Source organism: Physeter macrocephalus, chromosome 20 (assembly GCF_002837175.3).
Source record: "Physeter macrocephalus isolate SW-GA chromosome 20, ASM283717v5, whole genome shotgun sequence".
Classification (NCBI taxonomy): domain Eukaryota; kingdom Metazoa; phylum Chordata; class Mammalia; order Artiodactyla; family Physeteridae; genus Physeter; species Physeter macrocephalus.
Genome location: NC_041233.1, coordinates 7,755,699 through 7,762,053, shown reverse-complemented (window position 1 = coordinate 7,762,053; position 6,355 = coordinate 7,755,699). Strand labels below are relative to the sequence as shown.

The window sequence follows — 6,355 nt, the reverse complement described above, 5'->3', positions numbered from 1 at the left end:
AGAGAAAGAGAAATATCATATGATATCCCTTATATGCAGAATCTAAAAAGAAATGATACAGATGAACTTATTTACAAAACAGAAACAGATTCACAGACTTAGAGAACGAACTTATGGTTACCAGAGGGGAAGGGATGTTAGGGAGTTTGGGATTGACATGTACACACTACTATATTTTAAATGGATAACCAACAAGGACCTACTGTACAGCACAGGAACTCTGCTCAATGTTATGTGGCAGCCTGGATGGGAGGGAAGATTGAGGGAGACTAGATACATGTATATGTATGGCTATATTCCAACATATGTATGGCTATATTAATTGGCTATATTCCAACATAAAATTAAAAGTTTAAAAAAATGTTAATGATTCTAAGTTTTAGGACTATCCAATAAAGAGACATTTTTCGTCTTAATTTATCAAGGACAAAAAAAATGAAAAAAAATAATTAGGGGAAATCAAAGGTGGTAGAAGCATGCTTTGTCACAACAAAAATTAAAGCCATGAATTCCAACTCTACATTTTATAATTTGAAGATTAAATCATATTACAAACATACATTCCTCCCTTATCCCATTTACTTCAAGAATATATTTATTCACTAATATGTATAAAATGGATAACTAATAAGAACCTGCTGTATAAAAAATAAATTTAAAAATTTGAAAAAAATTTTTTAAAAAGAATACATTTATTAATATACCTGGAGGAAAAAAAGCTATACCCTTTTTTTTTCTCTGATGTGGGCCTCTCACTGTTGTGGCCTCTCCCATTGCGGAGCACAGGCTCCGGACGCGCAGGCCCAGCGGCCATGGCTCACGGGCCCAGCCACTCCGCGGCATGTGGGATCTTCCCGGACTGGGGCACGAACCCATGTCCCCTGCATCGGCAGGCGGACTCTCAACCACTGCGCCACCAGGGAAGCCCAGCTATACCCTTTTTTTTTTTAACAGTGCAGAAAAATAGAACCCTTTCCCCTATACATGAAAACAAATGCAAACACACACACACCCTCACACACACCCCACCACCACCACTACCCTAACCTTGGGGAGAGAGACCAGAAGGGTCACAGAAAATAAACTGCATAAGAAAAATACAAATGAACAAAAACAAAATAGATCTCAACTTCCCCTCTAAGAAGTAAAAAAGAAAGGTCTGAGTTTACATTTTTTAAATGAGTCTCTTAATAGTATATAAATCTACATTAATAAAATGAATACCTAAAAAATTTTACTTTGAAAAATATATGGATATTGTAAAATATTATAAAGATATTGAGGTTTTAAATACTTTTAGTGCTTTCATGAATGTGATAGAAGGATCAAACTATGTTACTTAAAATAACATACCCTTTACAATGTTCTGTAATTATGTAAAACTTTTCAAAGTTTCTAAGCTATATTAAAGAAGCTATATTAAATTACATTAAGCTATATTAAAGCTATATAAATTCGGGAATTCAAATAATTCAGTAATATTAACAAGCACATAAGTAAAATCCATTTTTATATATAGAAATATATATAAAAATGATGAATTAAATAATATAACCAGCGGGTGAGTATTCTAGAAAGAAAAGAGAAAAAATAAAGCTAAATTAAAATTTAATTTTTGAAAAGCTAATACATAATTAAGGTCAGTTAAGTGTAAAAAAGAGAAACAGACTCATTATCTTCATCCATAGCATCTGTTACATGATCAAAGGAAAGAGACACACTTTTAAAAGGAGATGCTGGATAACCAGGAAAAGATGGTAGTTTGATGATGGGCTTGTGATTAGAAATCTGAAGGAGAAAAATATACCAATATAGAACTAGCAAAGATTAGACTACATTTGCCAGGGGAAATATGGAATCGCATCTTGAAATACGAATTTCATGTGTCAACTACATCTGAGTTGCTTTCAGCCAAGATAAACTGAAACAACCCTCCTCCCCCTCCAAAAAAAACACAAGACAAAATATTTGGAGAAGAACACATTTCAAGACACTGGACATCAAGAAATAAAGGATAGATATGGTAACAACCAAGGTGAGTCCTACAGTGGCTCCACTTTGCTTTAGGAGAATTTCTAGGCCATGATACAGGTATGGGAACCCAGGTGAGGCAAAAAAGACTTGCTGAGTTGAGGAGACATTGCTGAGAGTCTGGGAGACCAAGGTTGCTAGAGTTTGCAGGACACAGTACCAGAGAGGAGACTGCTACACAGGAGTGGACTCTAGAGAAATACAGAGGGTCCCCCTCAAATATTCAGCAGAGGGTTGATCAACACATACACTTGAGAAGACTACTCAGGGCAGGGAACAAAGCCTTCTGAAACAATTAGAGAAAACAGTAACCGATACTCACACGGGATGTGAAATGGTGCCTCTTTCCATCAGTCAGATTGGGAACCCTCGTAATTCATGGGGCATCAGGTTGAGTATACAGATGGTCTTGCCTCAAGAGTGGGGAATAATTAGCCCTAGATTTAACACGGATCTGCTCCCACCCCAAAAATCCTAAAAGCAAATTCTAGAAGAATCAAACTTAACCAAGTAACTTAACTGCCTCCCAGAAAAACTCAAAAATATTGACAGGAAGACAAAAATATCCAGTACCCAACAAATTTACAATGTCTGACAACTAAACAAAAATGACCAGATAGGTAAAGAAGAATAAAATATAATCATCAATAAGAAGAAAAATCAATGAACCAGAAGAAAAATCAATGAACCAACAGAAAAAAAAAGTCAGCCTAGAATGTTATACCCAGAAAAAAAATCACTTAAAATGAAGGTAAACTAGGACATTTTCAGACATACAGTAGCCAAAGTTTCCATCTCCAGGAGACCTGCACCACAAGAAATGTTAAAAGAAGCACTATGGGAATAAAGATAAACTACCCATAGGAAATGCAAATCCTCAAAAAAATAATAAAGATTAAAACACCTGAAATGGTAACTATATGCACAAAATATTAGGTGCATTTGTTATTATTTAAATCTCTTTGAAATCTAATTGACCTTAAATAAAAATGATAAAAATGTAGTGTGGGGTTTATAACATCTATAAAAGCAAAACGTATGACAAAAACATCACAAAAGGGCTTCCCTGGTGGCACAGTGGTTGAGAGTCCACCTGCCGATGCAGGGGACATGGGTTCGTGCCCCAGTCTGGGAAGATCCCACATGCCGTGCAGCGGCTGGGCATGTGAGCCATGGCCGCTGAGCCTGCACGTCCGGAGCCTGTGCTCCACAGCGGGAGAGGCCACGACAGTGAGAGGCCCACGTACCGCAAAAAAAAAAAAAAAAAAAAAAAAATAACAAAGACTGGGAGAGAAGTATACTATTGAAATGTTCTTATATTACTCACAAAGGTAAAATGACCTGAAAGTAGGCTGTGATAAGTTAAAGTTGTATGCTAAACATCTTAAGCAACCACTAAAATAACAAAAAAAGGAATTATAACTAATAAGCCAACAAAAAAAGGAGATTAGATGGAATTGCAGAAAATTCTCCACCCAAAAGAAGGTAGAAAAAAAAAGGAAAAGGGACAAAGACCAGAAGGGACAAATACTCAACAAATAATAAGATGGCAGGCAAACATATATCAATAATCGTATGAATATAAATGGACTAAACTTCACAATTAAAAGGTGGTGATTGCTAAATTGGATAAAAAATCAAAACCCAAGTACATACTGCCTAAAAGAAATGCATTTTGACTCTAAAGATAATAATAAGTCAAAAGTAAAAGATTTTTTTTTTAATATACAATGCTAACACCAAGGAAAACAAGACAGCAGAAGTGCTATATTAACATCATACAAAGTTGATGTCATAGCAAATATCACTAGGGATTTTAAAAAGGTGATTTCATAATAAAGGGGTCAGTTTATTATATCCTAAATTTTTTGATGAACCTAATAACAGAGCTTCAAAATACATGAAGAAAAAAATGACAGAACTGCCAAGGAGAAACAGAAAAATCCAATTATAGTCAGATTTCAATACCCTTCTCTCAATAATGAATAGAACATACAGACTGAAAATCAGTAAGGAAGCAGAAGATCTAAACAACACTATCACCCAACTAGATCAAATTGACATTCTTTAGCACTCCACCCAATAAAAGTAGAATGGGCACATGGAACATTTATTTTCCAGTGCACACAGAACATTTACCAAGATAGAACATATTCTGATAGAGCAACTAACAGAAAACATTATGAAAATGTCTGAGAGGACTTGTAATTGAGTTGATTGGTATGACCTTGGCTATGAAGGTTAACAGAAAAGGGACCGGTGCTTAGGCTGAGTTACAACACTGCTCCTGGTTCAGCGACAGAGTAAGGGCTGTAATTTGTTCAGGCTGCCTGGGAGTAGCCATGCCTGTGTCTCCATGCAACCTACATACATCCTCCTGTGCACCTTAAACCATCTCCAGATTATGTATAGGACACAATACAATGTAAATACTATGTAAATACAATGTAAATGCTATGTATATAAACAGTTCCCAGCATGCAGCAAATTCAGGTTTTGCTTTTTGGATCTTCCTGGGCCATAAAACATGTCTCAATAAATTTAAAAGCATTCAGTTTTACAAAGTATATTCTCTGACCACAGTGATATTAAATTAGAAATCAGTAACAGAAAGATCTTTGGAAAACCCCAAATATTTGGAAACTGAACAACCTATTGGTTAAAGAAGCAATAAAAAGGGAAACTGAAACACAGCACAACAAAGAGTGAGAGATGCCACTAAGGACAGATATTTTAGCACTAAATGACATAAGAAAGGTCTCAAATCAATGATGTCAGCGCCTTCATCCTCTGAAACCAAAAAAAGAAGAGTAAATTAAACCCAAGGCAAACAGAAAAAAAGATTAAAGATCAGAATGGGAATCAGATAATCTTTTAAAATGATCATCCCTCCCTCAGTATCTACTGGGGGTTGGTTCCAGGATCTCTCTCAGATATCAAAATCTGTGGATGCTCAAGTCCCTTATATAAAATGGTGTAGTATTTACATACAACCTACACATACTCTCCTGTATACTTTAAATCATCTCTAGCTAACCTACATAATACAATGTAAATACTATGTAAATAGTTGTAAATACAATGTAAATGCTATGTAAATAGTTGTCATCATGCTTCAAAATTCAAGTTTTGCTTTTTGAAACATTCTGGAATTTCTTTCCTAATATTTTTGATCCATGGTTGGTTGAATACACAGATGCAAAATCCTTGGATACAGAGAGCTAACTATAGTTAAATATAGGTTATATAGCTAACCTATTTTATCAAGATAAGTATACTAAATGAATTTCATTCAAATAACCCAAACAAAAACTGAATTTTGATATGAAGCAGCAAATATATAATTCAGTCAGTACTTTTGCCACAGAATCCAAATTTCCCATGTTTGGTTCTCTATCTAATCAATTAAGCAAGTGTTAGATTCTAAAATTAAGCTTCCAAATCACAGACACTACTTTTAAAAAAAAAAAATATGATTGGTCTTGAGCAAAGAGCAAATGTGCAAAAGCAAATCACATCCATGATGAATTATCATATCTCGATCAACATACAAAATGCCATTTAAGACATACCATCACTACATTAAGTCTAAACATGGATATAGTATCTTTCTGACAAAATATGTTTTAAAACAAATAATCAGCTTTTTCTCTGGTATTAATTTAGCTCTTGCTTGCTAAATGGAATCTCCATAGTGCCTCTGAAAATACCACACAAGTCACAATGTGATAAAAATCTGTCTTTTTGTAGTTGAAGAAGTCAGTACTGATGTATATAATTACATAGAAAACAGACTATTTTAAAGATTTATGACTACTTTCCTCAATCCTTATAGAACTGATTAGGCTGTAGTCAAAAAGAACCATGGAAAGAACAAGATGGAAAAAAATCTAAATTGAACTGATCCTAAAATAAGTTATAATTTCAAAGTCAAAAATTTATTTATTACAAGAAATAAGTACCATAAAAAATGATAAGAATCTGATGCTTACCCCATCTCTAAGCCTTACTCCATCTAAAAAGGGTTAGGGCTTAGATGAGGCAGAGAGGTGAGATAAATACTAAGGATATGATGAAGCTGAATGCTGTGCACATTCTTTGATTTCATGAAAGTATGCACACAAATGCACACACACACAGTGGGATGGTTTATAAAAGAAGCAGAGAATAATTAAGTGAATATTTATATAATCTTGGGTGGCAAAGGTCTTTCATATGCTGATTTATAGAGTAAACTATGATGAAAAAACACTTTAAAATCTTTCCAGGGGCTTCCCTGGTGGCGCAGTGGTTGAGAGTCCGCCTGCCGATGCAGGGGACACGG

At 34.8% G+C, this 6,355-nt stretch overlaps 1 protein-coding gene across 1 annotated transcript in view; it reads right to left on the bottom strand.

Annotated features, from left to right (window-relative positions):
• Positions 1 to 6,355, bottom strand: part of RYR2 (ryanodine receptor 2) — a 564,826-nt gene that overhangs the window by 378,928 nt on the left and 179,543 nt on the right. The gene's annotated exons all lie outside the window — the stretch shown is intronic.